This window comes from Tinamus guttatus, unplaced genomic scaffold, assembly GCF_059628265.1.
Source record: "Tinamus guttatus ecotype Peru unplaced genomic scaffold, ASM5962826v1 Tinamus_guttatus_pri_ptg000607l, whole genome shotgun sequence".
NCBI classification, from domain to species: domain Eukaryota; kingdom Metazoa; phylum Chordata; class Aves; order Tinamiformes; family Tinamidae; genus Tinamus; species Tinamus guttatus.
In genome coordinates this window covers 212,358-230,540 of record NW_028289141.1, presented here as the reverse complement: position 1 = coordinate 230,540, position 18,183 = coordinate 212,358, and the positions used below count along the sequence as shown (strand labels likewise).

The window sequence follows — 18,183 nt, the reverse complement described above, 5'->3', positions numbered from 1 at the left end:
GCATAAACAGCAGATTAGCGTCAACCCAGCTGTGGGTGAAGCAGATGGAATTTCTGCTGTCTTGGACATCATCTTCTTTACATTATACTCTTTACACTGGTGTTGCTCTAGTGATTTTCAGTAGCCCCTTCCCCTTTTTCCTTCCTATCCCAAATCTCATTTGAAGCTATTGAGGCTGAGTCTCTATTATTATAATTATTATTATAGATTTTTTAACTCTGCCTTTGGCCATTCTCAAGCCTGGTAGAGCCGTGATCCTGGCTAGAAGATCTGGTTATACCAATAACTGATGAAAGAGTGACTGAGACTAGAAAGAAAAGGATAGTAGGAACAGTGAGGAGAAGAAAGATGGAGACAGTGAGAAATCACCTGTCTCTGTTTTCTACCCTTCTTTCCCAGGTGATCCTTCTGCCTACTCCAAATTAATTTCAAAGCCAGAGGGATCAGAAGAAGGTTGGTGGGGGAGAAAACGGCAACCTCAGGAGGGAAAAAAAAAAAAATCATGATGCAGAAAAGCGTCTGTCCCTTGTCTAATTCCTGAAGTGGCCTGTAGCTGATGGTGCTGAGAAAAATACAGCAGCAAGCTCTGACATTTCATTTCTGCAGAGAATTGAAAAAGGGCTTGCTGTAATTCATCGCTTCTTGTAACTCAAACCCTTTCTGACAGGAGTACCTGCACTGTCTTTTAACAGTGGCACCACAGTGGCTGTAATTGGACATGAAAAATGATGTCGCATTTCTAGTTGCAGGGAGGATTGGGCTGGGGCTAGGTGGGGCAGGTGGCAAACTGACATGGAAAGATGGCATTTGGCATCATCTGAATGGGTTGGCTTTCAGGCCAAAAAAAAAAAAAAAAAGGGAAAAGACAAAATGAAATGTACGAGGGATAACAGGTAGCATCCTGTACAAAGTGCGCGAAAGTGATGGGGAAGGTGATGGCGATGAGGGTGCAGAGGGGAAGGTATCTCCATCCTCCTGTCATTTATGGCCCCGCTCTGCCCTTCCTTGCTCTCTGTGTTGGCTCCCTGCTCTCAGAGTCTCCTCTCTGTGAGCAAAAAAAAAAAAAAAACTTTCATAGATGAGAGAGGAAACTTAATTATTTCCCTCTCAATGTTTCTCCCTGTAATTGGTGTCTTTCATGTCAAGATGATCTCAATTTGTATTATGGGCTCCGTGCATGCAGCACTTTTTCTTTGGTCTATAAAGAAATTGTCAAGTGTATAAATCATAGTGTACATTAAATTACACTAGCCTTTTACTTATTAATTTCCCTAGTTTTTTTTTTCTTCCTATGTTCTGCTCTTTCCCTTTCTTATGTTTTCTCTTCTTTTCCTCCCCTATGCCCGAGTCTCAAAAAACAATGACCCACATATTAGTCTCCTTTCATTTTGCTAAGGGGCATGATGCTTCCCTCTGCCTTTCTGCTAACTGATCAGATCTAGCTCTCCACAAGTGGGATGAGCTCTTTGTAGCTTTTCTGAGGACTGGATCCAAGGTCTCACGTGGACTCACTTTTAGGGGGGATTTTCAGTCCGTCTTTAGCAGGCTTTGAGTGCAGCTGTCTGAGTCAGGCATGGAGTACATGGATATTGTCAACACCACTCTAAACTCAACGGAAGGAGTGGGGCTTGAATACCTGGGGGAAATCAGAGCACAGTAAATGGGTGCCTTTGACTCCAGTACCCTAGGCATGGGAAGAAATAAGGCGAGGTTTGTTTTACCTAGCTAATTCTAACCTTATTGCATAGACTACGTGGAGATCAGTGGAGAGGAGGAGGCATTTCAGAGAGTCACCCATTCCGTTCATCTCAGACACTACTCTTTGGAGTGCCTTAGAATTGTACTTTCTAGAGAGGCAGAGTTATATGACATAAATTATCTCCTCCCCATGTGAAACAGCTCTTTAAATGCAACAGCTGGCTGCTCATACAGGAGCAGCTCCTGCTCACATAATTACAGGAGACCTATGGCCAGATGTCCATGGTGCCAAATACATTACCTCGGACTGTGCTAATATTTGTGATATTTATTGGCGGGGGTGGCACAGATCTTTACAACAGTATGAAAAAGGGGCTGATACATGGTATAACTTCCACCAGCAACAGATTATCTTGTTGGCTTTTGCACTTCAACTGTCTTAGTTCATTAGATGGTTCAGATGTACAGGAGAGCAGAAACTGGTCAGGGAGCAGAACCTGGAGGCACTGGGCTCCAAGATAGATCTCTCCTTTGATCCTTCTCCTCTTCGCTGGGTATGAATCTAACTGTAATCAGCTTATGGCTAAGTGCATTTTCCTCTCCATACAACAATGCAGCAGGATCTGATAGACCCTCCATCATCTTAACCTACCTGTCAGGCAGTTAGATAACTTTTTATTCTGAGACATGTGCAGAGCAATTAGAAAAAAATCTGGATGATTATGAAGTAGTTTCCAAAAAAAGAAAACATATTAAAAAAAAAGCCTTGCTGTCTAACTGCGATTGGCCAGAAATAAGGACGGGACAGAATCACCTCTGTTACTTTCAAAGGTATCAAAGGTAACAGAAAAACTGGAGAAGAAGCATAGGGATGCTAAGAAAACTAGTAGTAAAATATTTTGAGTGGTGTATAGGCGGTACTACAGAACATTACTTACAGTACAGGCACACCAGTTAGAAAGCTTGAGAGTCTCCTTAAGATGAAGAAGCTAGATGATCCAGCACTAATGTTCCCAGTGTCTGTGTGTGCCCAGCACAGGGGAAACAGCTTTGTGAGGACAACACTGGACCCCGTCTTTTCAATTACCATTTAACTTTCATAACATAGTAAACACAAATCTTGTATCTAAAGCTTTCTAAACTTTGGAGAAGGAGAGATCCAGGTTTCCACATATACTGCCTGATTGTACTGGAATATGAATGCCACACCAATACCATGAAAATCACCTTGAGTGATTTAGCATGTTGCTTTTTTCTTTCCCGAACTTTACCAGTAGTAGCAGTATCCAAGCTCTGCCTACAAAGTTAGAGGAAATTTCAGGGCAGTATTTGAGCCCAGCACCTCCTGACACAGCACCCTGTAGCTCTCACAGAGCCTCAGAGAGACAGACAAGCAGCTCTTTGCCCAAGAAATGGTTCTTTAAAGTGAGGGGGAGAAAAGAAGATGATTCAGGTCACCTGCACTGTGCTAGTCATTACCAGTCAGGATGGTAATGGGTGTCTGCTGGGAGGGAGCATCTCTGGAGACAGTGATGGTCCCCAGTGCTTTTGGGGACCTGTAGTCTAGAGGGACTAGGACCAGGTGGAGGACAGAAATCCTCTTCACAGCACAATGACAAGGTTTTTATACTCACTTTTCCATCTTATTTTCACCGTGCTAATCTCAAGAAGCCTTTTCAATTAAAGTCCATGTTCTGACAAAGCATTTCTGTTCGGTAACGTTTCCAGAGGAAACTGTTAGAAATTTTAAAAGTTATGCTTAAAATTTCATGATCTGTGTGAAATGAGTCAGATCCCTTGCTCAGTGTGATTTCACAGAGTCCCTGTCAAATAAATGGGGTGACACTATAGCACCCTGTGTTACGTGGTCGCTTTATTGCTTGCTTATTGCTGACTTTTATTCTCCATGAACTAAACCCTAATGCTAACTTAGATGAATTTTGTGGAAAAAAAAAGAAAAAGAAAAAAAAATCTGAATATGAATGTTTGATTCCACTGTTAATTGTGTGCGTCTCTTGTCTTTTCTTTACAGATGAATAGACCAATCCAGGTGAAACCGGCGGACAGCGAGAGCCGAGGAGGTAGTTGACTGCATTGCTTTCAGCCACAGTGCTAAGTATAATTGTTGTCTCTGGCTTCTCTCAGGCAATGTGCTGATCAATTAGTAACGTAATCACTGCCAAAGAAATTCCCTCTGCAGCAAAGATTCTCTTTATTAAATCTCCTTTACTTCGTCTCGCTTTCCTCATATTCAATTATTATTTGATTTTAAAAGGCAGGCAGGTGCCAGCGATTGCCTGGGAAACAAATAACTGCCTCGTTAAGAAGTGAAGCATCAGGCGCTGACTTAACAAAGTTTAACAGCAGTGACAGCAGCATAGGTTTTTCAGACCTATGTTAGGCTGGGCTGCCACAGTGTTTAATTTGGTTAGGACAAAGCAAGTATTTTATTGTTTTTCTGACTGTATTGTTTCTGCTTGGACTGAAGCAACTCTGCTTTGAGAAGCAGCAAATTTTGAGATAGTAGGTTTTTCTGCACCAGCTTATCTAGATAAACCTACTGTGGAAGCTGAGACACTTCTCAATCCAAGGGAGTTATTTGAGATTTGCACAGGTGCAGCTGAAATTAGGAGCTGACCTTGTGCTTTTCCACCCCTCAGTGACCAATAGATTGCCAGCAATAAGATGCTTCCTGTAAGAGGGTTTTCTACCAGAACTGGTTTGGTGATTCGTTGCCATGCTTTTCAAATAGGAGCCTGTTTGTCAGATCAAGCACGGAGCTTGCTGAGAAAGTGTGAGATGGTCTGTGTACATACATACATGTGTGTATGTATGTACATGCAAATATGTTTGTGTGTAAAATGTATATGCGCATATATATATAAGGACATAGTACTTCCTCGATAATCTTGTTTCTTTTGCCCATATATTCAGTAGGAACATTAGTGCTTATACATCATATAAGTGTGGGAGTGGATTTTGTCATTTATTAATGATTTTGCTCTTAGACGTGTGAAAACTCTTTAATCTCCACTATGGACTCTTCCTCATTTATGTGACTAGTATCTTTGTGTTGGTATTAATGAAAATCCCTAGCAACAACTATTTAAAAGGAGTAAAATGCCTCCCAGACAAAAGGAGCTGAAATTGTTTTCATTTTCAGTTGAAAGATTTGGATTCCAGAGGCTTTCACTGCATCAGTGTGAGGCTGAAACTCTCCAGTGACTCAAGTCATTGGAAGACTTTGTACATAGCTTGTAGTTAAAGGGTTGGTGTTACAGAGTGGTGAAACCAGCAGGTTGACAGAGGTTTTATAAGGAAAGGCTGTGGTGCAGTGTAATTGCAGATTAGAGGAAGAGCTGAACCCTGGAGAAATGCCAGAAAACTCAGGGATAAATATTGTGCTTTTGGAGTCCCTGTAAAGTAAATTCAGGGGAACTTGGCCAGTGATGTGCAAAGGGTGTTTGACAGGCCCTGAAATGGCAAGTTCTGCTGCCAAGGGCCGCAGCACGTTTCTAACCTACAACATCACGCAGCATCAGCCGGTGGTCCTGAACGGAACCAGGGCAATTTACCCACTTTCCCTTCCCATCTGAAGACATGGCTCTGTATGCGGACAGGAATGGGTGAAACGTGGGCAGTTGTCAGGGGATGCTCCCTTGGGGAGAAGGAAAGGGCTCAGCTGCCTCTGTAAACGAGGGGACATGGAGCACATTCCTGTAGAGCTCCCGCTGACAGCGAGCGTGAAGGGAGGGCCTTTTGTCTATTTAATTAGACATACCAAAAAATATTAATTAGTCTGGCCAATTTGCTTAGTGCGCCTACAGGCTATGTGGTTCACTCTTTTTTTTTTTTTTTTTAATGCAAATCGCTAATAGCGAACACATGCCTGGCTCTCTGGGAAGGGTTTTCGAGCTCCTTTGCTGAGAGCAGCTGCTTTCGGGAGGGATGGTTTGCACTGCAAAGGGCTCCAGCGGCTGTTTCGTTCCACGCTACAGTCACACCAGTGGTTCCCTCCCCAGCGCATTTTAGCTAATTGTCCCCCCAACACACACAAGCCTCTTCTTTTGTCACCCTCTACTTGGGTATTGCCGCTCTCCATGGGGACAATAACGCAGGGGCCAAGCTGCCCTGTTCATCATTGGCGTGAAAGGCACGTTGTGCCAATTCCCCACTGACGGGCTGCTAGGGCTGGAGATGTTTCAGGGCAGCATGACTCAAGGGCAGCTCTGGGAGAAAAGAACAACTGGCACCCAAGGGAGGCATTGTGCAAAAAACAGCTTGGCAAGCCCAGGGCACAGCAGGCGGAATGCTAAAAAGGAGGCAGGTATCTTAGGAGCACCTCAAAAGACTTCATTAGGGCTGCAAGGTAAAGGTCAGCTTCAACAACAAAGAAACTTAAGTTGTAGCTTATTACACTGGCCCATGTATCAGGGGAGGATAGGGGAAAGAGGGGACTGGGAGATGAAGCAGCTCTTCTGTGACAGCAAAAGTTTTCAAACCGTGTGATGTCCACACTGAGGGTGACCTTCTCTTTTGGCTTGGGGGGAATGCTTGTGACGGGTCAAAATATGAAAGAGGGAATGCAGCACTGTTAAGCAGCTGAGTAGTCTGCAGGAAGCGTTTTGCTATAGATGGCCAGTGGTGGTCCTAAAGAACTGAGATAGATTGTGTTTTATACAGGGACAAACATGCACGCTTGCTAAAACACAAATCCTGAACTTTTCCCAGAAGCTTCTCGAAGAACCTGAAGCTGATGGAAATACCAAATTTGCAGAATTTACACAGAAATGTATGTGTGTATTTATATTTTCAATATCTTTTGCAGTGACTGGAGTCTGAAATTTCATGGCTTTTAAACTCTCCTGTGTCTTGATGCTCAGTTGTACCAAAAGTGTCAGCATTTATTCTGTGTGTGAAAGTGTTTACACAATTAGGCAATCTAGATTTAGGGAAGAATTCAAAATGCTGCTTGGAACAAATTACACTTGACCCAACAAAGTAGAAATTCTGAGTACCCTTTATTAGTTTTGCTGTTCTTATTATTTTGTTTGTTAATCCCCATATTGGACTAGGAGCAAGACAAAGAGTGCAATCCTTTTCAATAAAAACTGGCATTATTTACATTTGCTTAATCTCGCAGGAACTAGACTTGAATGTATTTTCAGTACATTTCTCTTGGGAAGCAGTCTAAATTAATGGAAAAATTTAGCATCTTGCATTCTTGTGTGTATGTGTGTGTGAGTATACTCAAATGTCAAAATGCTATATTGTGCCATTCTTTCTAACAAATGCTTCATGAAACCCGCAGGAAAGCCAGAATCCTCTGCCATTTTATAGATACTTTATCACTGATAGAATTGATAGAACATGATAAAAACACACACAAAAAAAGATTCAATTTAAAAAAAAAATCAAGCTGAAACTCCCAAATAGACCTAATTTGGGACAATTTCAAAACTTTCATTGACCTGGTTATCCAGATTTTAGCTCTATCCCGTAGAAATCATTTTGCCACAGATTACGTGGCCCAGTATGTTTCTAAGGAGGTAAGCTATAATTACATACTAAATGCCAAATAGAAAACAAAAATCCCAATTGAATGGGTATTATTTTCATATTATTGTTGATTTTTACTGGTTCCTTATCCCATATTCAGCTCTAGAAATAGCAGACATCAGACCGGCAAACTCAGTGAAAGATTTCAGGTCTGTATTGCGGTTTGGGGCAAAAGTTTGGAGCCGTTCCCTGTTTTAGCCACGCTACCTCTACCTCTCTCTAGGCAGCTCTTTCTGTGGCTGGCAGGGCTAACTGGTGATCCACACAGCCCCTAGGCCCCATGGCTTGTACTGGAAATAACATATTTTAAAGGGAAAAGAGCCTCCTGCTACTTTAGTTGTACTCTGTTAGTGCTGCTTGGCTGCGTCATTGCTTTCCACATGCCTCTCTGAGGAGCAGGGAAGGTCTATGGGGGAAGACACTCTGAGAAGCCTGTAGCGCCTTCCTCAACCCAGCACTGATGTCTCAACCAAGAAGCACTTCAGGGACGTGGCTGAGCTCTGTGGTCAAAACAGAGAAGTTTGGGGATGATACAAAATAAAGAGCCGAATTCCAAAGTAGTTCAGAGGTGAAAGGCTACTGTGTCCTCTGGAGAGGGAGTTGAGCAATTTGCAGGAGAGCCTGAAAGTAGTCACATTGGTGCTTTGAACATGCAAGACTTAATGAACCAACAAATGTGTGTGTATAAGCAAATGTATATATTTTGGGTGTACAAGCGTCTCATCTTACTTTCTCTCTGCTGCTTGATGAACATGATGACAGTGCTGGAAGACTTGGTCTGTTACATTTCAACTGACTTGCATGATTTCTCTACATGCAGGCTCTAAAATTATCTGTTTGGTTATGGTTTATTTCAGCTTCAGAGCAAAGTGGCCAAGTGATCATTTACAATAAGCAGCAGCAACACTGAGTTGATTTACTCATGGACTATGATTTATTTCTTTTTATTTCCTGCCATGAGCTTAGAAGGTGATGATGGGGCCAGAATGGCCTTTTCACTGTTTTTAAGACCTATTTTCTATTTGGGGGAAAGAAGAGTCTGGATCTCTTTCTTTTCACTCAGAATATCTAGCTCTCAGCAGCTGTCCTCTGCAGCTGGCAGTTTATCTGTGACAAATTCAGGCCCAACCAACTCGTCCACATTTAACTAATCACAATTTTGTAACCTGTGCTGACAGCCAAACTATCTCAGAAAGTTTCCCAGCAAAATACACCCAAATCCAGACCCATTTTAATGCCAAACACAGGCAAGACTGGTTGCCATCAGGGTGGTGTGGCTTTACTTTGGCACAGCAATGCCACATGGAACAATTTCCTCCTGCATTCCTGTCCTTTCCTCAAAGTCTCTGGTTGCCCCCTGGAAAGGTAATGAAGAGAGTGAGAGTCAGTCAGGAGAAGGCAGCACCTCCCCGTCTGCACTGCTGCAGGTTAGGCTTTTCCCACATTTGGGAAGTCTCCATGTCCTTGAGGATGCACGTGTGTCAGCATTGCACCTTCCTACTCCCTCTCCCTTTCTTCTCTGAGCCTTACTTGGCCTTCCTGGCACTTCAGGCTCTGTGGAAGCCATTTGAGTAGCAATTTCCCGTACTGTACTTTTGCTAGGCTTCCTTAAAAGACTCCCCTCAAGAAGCTGAATAGCAGTCTGTGAAAATGTCCAGGTGGTCATCCATGCAACATAGCTTCATGTGGTCTGCCCAGCCCTTTCTTCAGTTTCTTGTCTCTTTTATGGTTCCAACACTTCTGCAGCTGGAGCAATTTGAAGGCACAGGCCAATACACTGAGGAGACAGTTAATGCTGTCCTTTCTCACAGGGTCCAAGATAATTTCCCTCCACAAACACCTCCAGAGGCCCATTAATTCTTTCAAAATCACCATGAGCCCAGTAAGACTTGCCTGTTCTTTTGTATCTTGAGTAAAGGAAGGCACAGAGAGGAGCTTGTCAAGGTCATGCAGCACATCAATCTGCCAGCCTTGGCTGTGACCATCGCACTTTGCAGGATAACACTACTAGCTGAATTTTGTTCCTGTGAGAACAATTGTCTTCACATTTTATAAGATCTGGAATCAAGATTCCTGGAAGATATTCTACCTCTATGGACAAATCTTTTACCACACTGAGGACCTCACTTTCCCCTCTCCTTCTCTTGCTGCCCACCACAAGATTCTCTCCCTATTTATCTTTCCTTGCAGTTTGAAAGGAAATTTCTAACTCTCTGCTCACTCCTCTTCTCAAGTCCCATGCATCTCTTTTTGTCCTGACATAAGCCCCAAACCCAATTAACATACTGTTTTTTCTAATTTATTTCAGGAGGAAGGAAAAGAAAAAAACCCAAATCCAAATATCTCCTCTATTAATTGCGTATTCGATATTAAGCAGTACAATGGTGCTGAGTTGCAATATCGCTGTGAGATGAAAAAGGAGAAAGGATGACTGTTTAAAAATAATCTTAATATTCTGTTAAAAACCCCAGGGGAGGGGAGAAGATGAGCTTATGAATCAAAGCAAAAAAGAAGAAAAAGCAAGAACCTAAAGAAGAGATCTTGATGTTATTCTGGGAGGTAGACTTCTTGCCTCAGGGGTTGGGAAGGTGTTGCCACAGTCTTTGAAGGACAGAGCTCATTTTTAGATATCTAAATGATCCTCCATCTAAATGACGTCCATCCCGAGTGGCTTCTTCAGCAATGCCCAAAGACACTGGGTTCAAAGGAAATCTGTCCGTTGCTTATTGTTTCAAAACCAGACATCTGTTAAACTCTGTAGTGTTTTTCCCTTATCTCTACTATAAATTGATCTGGAAGCAACATTTTAGTACTTACGGAAATCTTTTCTAGTTTTACCTTTTCATGAGGCTGATTAAAGTCAAGTAGAGATCAAAATCTCCTGTTTTATTGTAGAAATTTGGGACTGCATGATGATACCTAAGGGTTGACGTCCTGTTGTCCTCGCTGAGCCATATTTTCAAGCATGCAGAATGTACTGGTACTGTTGTTCAACTAACTGTTAGTTCAAAATGACCCTGAATAACTTCTTCTCTCTCCTGTCTGGTAGAACTTAATTCTGGAGGATAGAAAGAGCTCCGGCAGACCCTAGTGTGTAGTGTTTTATATTCTGTGTCTTGAAGAGCTCCCATCCAGATTCACCTCCTCAAAGAGCAGAAGGGACATCAAACTTTTGTTCATGTCTGCCCTTTCCATTGTGATTGAAAGCAATGGAAAGTTGCCCATCAAAAGGAACTGGAAAAGATCCATGGGACATTGTGTTCTAGCAGATGTCCTAAGGACATTTTAAAACCAAGTATTAAGGGAATAAAAGAAAAACATACTGCAGATTTTTCATAAAGCATCTGTAACCTAATGGTTCACTAACAGGAAGGAAGAAAGCCTAGAACAGAGCTTGGAGAGAGTCTGAGTAGCTCATCACTTGGAGGTTTTGCTATCAGTTTTGTTTTTTTTCTGAGCTGCCATATGACCTTTAAACAATTATGCAACTCGTTTTGACTCCCTTTTTCTTCTCATACATGCTGCATTGCCTGTTCATGTTGGGTTGTGCTTCTGTTTGCTTTGGGTGGCTCGCACATTTGGAATTCATATATGTCAGGCTGATACCACCATATGGTTAAGACACCAGTGAAAGCCTTTAGGTCTGCCTCAAATTATGTATATGGGATTACAATCCAGTGCAGGGAGTGAATAGTGCTTTACAGTGCAGCATGAGGGTGCCCCTCATGAGATGTTTGACACATTTGCAAGAAGAGGGCAAAAATGGAGGATATGGTAGGAGAAGGAAAGCGGAGAAAATTTGAAGTGTAATCCTATTAAAAAAAAAATCCACCATTGTAAATACAGCTGAACCTCCTACATGAACTTGGGGACACATTACAATCTTAGTATCTTTCTTTAATGTAAAGGTTGCTTGTCGATGGGTTTTTATACAGCATTAATAATACATTTATAGATATGCTCCGCAATTAATTTGCAAAGCATTTATGGCCCTGAACAGTTAGAATGCATTATGATAATCACTCCTTATGCATTGACTTTATTGTAAAGGTTTTGCTGATCATTATAATTGGCTTTGTTATTACACAGGGATATAATAACGCCTCTCTGTGTAGTAGTTTATAGCACATCAATAGCAAATGCATTCCCTTTATTGGAAGCAATGTGCATTTTATTAGAATATAGCTGAATAAGTGCAATCCATGTAGACAAATGAAGTTTCTAATGAACTGGTTCACAAAAGAGTCGAAATAACAAGTCATTTATTATGTATTTTTCTATTGATGAACTTGTAGTTATGGTTACATGGGCCTTTCTTCAAAAACATTCTGTTGTTCTTTTGGAGAAGTATTTTTGGGGACAGGCAAAGTACAGGCTGTTTTCTGCCTTGTGTTCAAGAAAGTGAGGCGAGCTGATGCTCATACCTTAGGCATTTCACTTGATTTTCAAGATTTTCCAAGCTTCTTCCTTGTAAATTAGGGCTAAGATTCACAGGCATGGAAATGTTACCACACTGAGTCCACACCCTCCTCTTGGAGTGGAGTTTCCTTATGCACAGTCCACAGACATCACCTATATGGTGAGCAATGACAGTTAAGTAGTTAGGTTAGGCTTGCTCTTGTCCATATTCCATATCCATTTGTGTGGATGTATATATTTTACTTAGTGAAAAAATAATAATAAAAGAGTCTGTATTATAATTAATTAAAAAAAAAACATACCCAGACATCCGAAGTTTCTCTTCTGCTGCCATCATTAGGTCTGAGTTTAAGCACCATCTGCCAATTAATAATGTTTACACAGATATGGTGTGTGTATATGTATATTTACATACCTATATTTATATATGCACAAAATTCATCCGTATTGATTTATTCATCTATCTCCACCTATAATCCATGTCAATCAAGTGCTTAATCACTTTTAAACCCCTGGCCCTAGGTAAATAATATATTGTTGCCAGATCTGGTACAATTCAGACAATTAAACTGCTGCCTAAGGTGCCGCCTGCATATAAACTGATGCCAGTATTGGGCATGGAATGCCGTGCATGTCTTTCTTCATGACTATCACTTGCTTATTGCATGGCTGCGAAGACCTTTGACACTTGGGTAATCCCAAATCTTTAGGAAAGTGAATTTTAGCATTATATAGGAAGTAGGAAATGCCTGGGCTGTGGTCAGTACCCTCGGCTGTTTGTGCAGAGAAGTTAGAATTGAGCAGTTTCAAATAAGACCAGCTCAGCCCCGCAGTGTTGGTGCTGAGCCCCCTGCTCTGCCTGGGAGCTGCACCAAGAAGACTCGTGCTCTGCCTGCTCAGATCCCAGATTATAGTATCAGAGCTTGCAAGAGGTTTTGAGGCTCAGAAGACCCTGCAGGTCAAGAAAGCTGTTCTTTGTGGCATAAACTGCACATTCCAGCTGCTGTAAATATTTTGCAGTATATAGATGAACCCAATTCTGTCGGAAGAAAATCCCTATTTTAGCAATTTAGCTTTTTGAGTAAACTAGATCCAATGTTTTTACTTAGAAATTGGGCATTTGAAGAGCCTTTGACTTGGGGCTAAAATAGATTTTGACAGGGCTCTCTACCACTACCTTTGAAATGTCATTTCTGGCTGAAGTTGCCTCACCTGACTTCAGGTCCTAAATACTAGACATGTAGTCTGAGTAAGTCTATAGATGTCCTCTATGAACAGTGGAGGGAAAGAGGTATCTCAAGAGGTATCTCCAAACCATCATTCACCCCATCCTAAGACAGGTGGGATAAGTGATCCCCTGAAGTTTTCCCTATTAACACAGTTTCAGTTATCTCATGTTTAGGCATCTGCAGAAAGGTGAGATAAATCAGAACCTTCACTTTTGCATGCCACTGTTTTCTCTATGTTAAGAATGATCCTTGACTCTTTTGCAATCTTAGTTTTGTGAACAAAAAGTGCAATTCAGTCTACAAAACCTATGGATTGTATGAGATGCTCGGGCTTTGCCCTAAAAAGGAAAAGTATCCTTCTTCATTGATGAGTTTATTTAATAATGTCAGGTGGAGAATAGGAGGGGTCTCATGCCAATCAGCCTGAGCAATAGAGATAATCATCTGATGAGTTTTAATTCCTCTTTAAAGGCCATTTCCATTTTCACTTTTATATTTCAGTTTGCTGCTGCTCCCATTCTCACCGCAGGAAGTGAGCTCAGAAAATAAAAAGTTTAAATTAAGAGTAGTGCCTAAAACCAGTGCCTGTAAAATGTGTTTTCATAATTAAGAAAAATATTTTTAATCTTTAAAATCAGGCTATTTTGGAATCTGTCATGGAAAATAAATATGATCCATTGTAATATCATTTGTGTAGAAGTAATTTTCAAAGCAGGACTGCACGGAAGCATTTTCCCCAAGGGAGGATAAAGAGTTGGCTTCAATTAGTGTGGGACTGTTTCATTTCTTTTTAAGGGAAGTGTTGCAGCCTGATCCTACAAAGAGGAAGAGAAATCTCTAGTCAAGAAAGTAGACTATAACTTGGAAGACTAAGGCTTAGCTTCTTGCCTTGGCACAGATTTTCTCCTTGACCTTGGAGAGGATACTTAGGATCAGGCTATTATTCTCATTCGATTTCTATGTGGTGACTAATAATATCACTGAGGATCTAAATATATATTTAATATATCTATGTATTATAAATGTATTATAAATATGTTTAAAATTGGCCCAGCAACTTGCTCTGATGCATTTTTTTTTCCTATAGAATAGCACTGATGCTGCAAGGATACATGCAGTAAAGATTATTAGGTGCTCAAATTCTCTAATCATTAGTTCCACAGAAGTAGCTTGGTTAGATAAATAGAGATACTCAAGTGTCAAATGTGTTTCACTGCTCTAATCTCACATAAAGTCAATGGGCCTTGGGTGTCTAAATAGTCCCTTTGAAAATCTCCCCCAAACAATGATGTTCTTCCAAATAGTTTGAGCCACCTTTGTAGGGTCGATTCCTCTCACTTTTACAGTGCTGTCAAACAGACAGGGCTCCCTGTGTGAACTGTTCTGGGATGTGCCCCAGCCCAGATGCCAGGGCAGGCTCATTTCATAAAACATGTTGAGATTGACCAGTGAACAGGACTAGAACAGTGTAAGAAATATGGGATAAATAACTGTATTAGTGAATCCCTTAGTGAAAGGATGCTCTCTTCTCTGCCTGACCTGGTGTGTACCAAATCACAGCTAATATAATTATTTCTACCTGTGAACTGCCATTTGAATGGTAATTAGTTCACCCAAATCTTTTTTTTATCCATCTCTTGAGTCACTGATGAATGGCCAATGCATTGATTATAAACCACAAAATACTGACACTTCTAAGCAGCCCTCCAATTAACATGAAAATATATTGCTACAATATAAGATACATTGGATGAGTTTTTTTCTTGTCTGTTTTTTTTCGAGATGATTATGACTATTATTATTATGAATAGCTAATGAAGAAGGGTGGGAGAATGGGCCAGAACCTCAGGCAAGGGAAAATGAAGATAGTGTGAGTTTAATGACTTTAGAGATTGGACTGAACCAAAGCCGTCTCTCCACTCCCTGGATCGGGAATCTAATTATTTACTCTCTATCTCACGGCACTGCTTAAGAGACCCTCTTGTGAACCATGACACCAGGTGCACTGCCCAGTGCAGAGCAAAAGGAGGACTTCTGTTTCTTAAGAGCTTGCTCTCTGAAGATAAGGCCAGGTGCAGTATATGGATGCAGACCTCTCATATAACTTCTTTCCAGAAAAAGCCCCATGCTGGTTTGCGCAACTGGGAATTGAACTAATGCATAAGGCCAGAGGCTGTGAGTTTAGGCTCTACCTGGGGAAAGGAAACATTAAGGAGAGCCTTCAAGCAAAGCTCCTTTTAGGGACCCATCCTCTGGCACTGAGCGGGTGGCATCCTGAATAGCATACATCAGTGTTTAACTTCATACTAGGGGCTCATTTCTGACAAAGACCCTCCTCCTTCCCACGTGCAATACATGCTTCTGGTTGCTGTATCTATCTGATATCGGTTAAGACCACACAGATGTCTGCAGCATGTAGGTTCTCTGGGAGGGAAAAAAAAATGTGCTTCAGCAGACCCCCATGGGACAGGTTTCACCAAGAGGGAGCCTGTCCTGCCTCCGAGCTGCTCTCTGCGTGGGAGGAAGGCCCTTGGGTGCAAGGGAGAAACAGATGCAGAAAGAAATAACAAGACCTGTGGTCCCTGAATACCAGCAGTGCCTTTATCAGGAACTCTTCTGAGGGACTACAGCTGCCTGGAACAAAACAGGGGTCTAATGTCTTGTATCACAACAGAAATTCAAATCCTGATGCCAGTATAGTTTGCAGTTTGCAATGAGCTGAATTTATCTGCGTGTGTGATCCAATGTCTCTGGCATTACAGGCAATGCAGTTTTTATTAAATCCTTATTGAAATTTGGACTTTGAGAGGAAAGGCCAGAACACTGAAGCACTAGCTGTTCTCTGGTGTTTCTGGGTAGATTAAAAGGAAATGAATAGGGTTTAGATCTAGAATGAATTGTTAGATCTCATTTAACCTTTTGCATAAACTGACTGTAAAATTTCACCCAGATGTTCTGTGTGGAGTCTCTTGACTTGTGTTTGACTGTAGAATAAAGAAATTTAGTCAGAGAATGACTCTTTTGAGGCTTCAGCACAACTTTGATATCAAACAGGTTGGAATATGCAGACATGAATTTTCTGAAAAGCTTTTAATCATTTTGAAAATGAATTCAGAAAGTTAAGACACATTATTGTTACACATAATTAAGTGTAACAGAGACGGTAGGATATAGTTTTCTAATAAAAATATTTTGGACGGAAACTTGCTTTTTTCACATAAATATACCTGCCCTCCTTCACAAAACCACCTGGAGCAACATTTTCTGTTTTTTTTCTAAAGAAACCCTAGGAAAGGCACAGCAGGGAGATAACCCTGAAGCTGAACAGGTGAAAAGTCTTCATTGTGTCTGCAGACACAATGGAATTCATTCCATTCCATAGCACTGAGAGGGGAGCTTCCTGGAAAGTTGATATTCACATGCAAAGGAAGCAATTTGCATGACTCCTTCTGCATGGTCTCAAATGGGCAGTGCAGCCATTTCCCCCTTACTCTATTTCCATATCAACACAAATGTTTTTCTAGTTTTTTGGGCTTGCTGAGTGCCGAAGAGGTGAGTTATACCCAATGCCTCTGAGGCAGATGCACTCTCGCCCTGTCAATGGAAATGCCTCATCCACCTTAGCTGGGTTCCCCATTGCCATCTATATGTGTCTTATAGGTGGACTACATTGTAGAGCAATAGGATTTGCATGGGCAAATAATCAGGAGAGGGGAAAAAAAGCCCTCCATTTTGAAGACATTAGTAACATGCTGACCTTTAACAACACTGAAAGCCTCCAGTCTCTCTTTAAAGCAATCTTAGAGGGAAAAACTTGTAGCTAAGGACTGAAATCAGAATTGGATCATAATGCTGGCGGTGCTATTCAATTGCCCTGCTGTATCTAGAATCCATTTAGCTTTTTTTTTTCTGTCCTGAATCTAAAAAAAGAAGTGACCAAGCTGGCAGTGACATGTGATTAATAGATTGCACCTTTAGAAAAGAAGCAGAAGGAGATTAGCATTGCAGCCTATTATTTATTAATTAAATGCAGACACCCTATTTATACCAATGCTGATGACATTAGTTCATGTCCATGCTTTGGGACTGCATTATCCATCCTGTCTCGTAGCGCAGTAATGATTGTTATTAGGCTAGAGGATGTTGCTGGGCTCCTTCTGTCACTTTATCTGTTATAAGCAGCAAAGAGCAGACCAAAAGTTAGAGACGACCTAAAACTTTGTGTTTAACTGCCTGTTCTGTTGCCAGCAGCCTGGGCTACCTTGGCCATCTCCCTTGGCCTCCTTCATCCATCACCCTCCTCTTGGGACCAAGGGAGATGAGTGTGTCCCTGTACCTCAGGGTGCTGTGGAGATTAAGTGTGCAAGACAGTGTGCTGAGTGGGTCCTTTCACATAGCTCAGAGGATTGCACAGAGAGCATTGCATTAATGGGCAGATGTGTACCTGCTGTTGCTATTCTAATAAGTGTAGGAAAGAGCTACCATTAGTGTCGTTTGTCACATTTAGCAGTGCAAAGAACAGAATATCAAACTTTGTGTGACCCGTTTTTATAAGCTAGTTTCCTTACTTGCCAAGTCCAAAGGAAAATCCTGAGGCCAGTCTGACTCTTCTTCCATCCATTAAAAGAAAGATAAAATCCTAGTCCCCAGAATAGTCTCTTAACACCAACATTGCCATGTAATCAAATGCTTTTGCTGTCAAGAGGACTTTCTTCAGCCAAGGCAAGCAGTCTGGTGTTGAACAGAAGGTAAGGTTTTCCCTCCACTCTCTGAAAATTCATAAATCTCCAGAGGTAGAGAGATGAAATCGGAAGCCAGTGTGTACTCATGAAACTATTTAGGATTTGGTCCAAAGCCTACTGAGGCTTCATTGGCCTTTGGACCAAGGCCTACATGGAAAATTTGCTTCATTCCCTTCAAACATCCTCTTACCATCAGTTTGGTGTTTGCTTGTTTGGATTTTCTTGAGTAATCATGTTCCCTCTTTTGAAGCCAAACATTTTACAAGCCAGCAATTAAAAGCAAATATTTAAGATGTTTTCAGCATAATCTCTGCCATGATACAATCAGAATGCATGCGAAAGGGTTCAAAAAGTGAATGAAGAGAGTGAACAGGCTGATTTATCCTGGTGTGAAGTCTGCCTTTCACAGCCTGGTGAAGTGCAGAGACAGTTAGTGCATTTGCTCCCAGGAAGGGCACTCATTCATTTCTATTTGTGCAAACATATTTAGAACTGAGCTGTGAGCATAGAGCGAAAATTACTGCTAAAAAAGTAAG

General features: G+C 41.4%; 1 protein-coding gene across 1 annotated transcript in view; it reads left to right on the top strand.

The window, feature by feature from the left end:
• Positions 1 to 3,735: 3,735 nt before the first annotated feature.
• LOC104577823 (CUGBP Elav-like family member 4) overlaps positions 3,736 to 18,183 on the top strand; it is a 225,199-nt gene continuing 210,751 nt past the window's right edge. The window contains exon 1 of the mRNA XM_088535043.1: positions 3,736 to 3,779. The gene's annotated coding sequence lies outside the window, so the exon portion shown is untranslated. The remainder of the gene's footprint in view (positions 3,780 to 18,183) is intronic.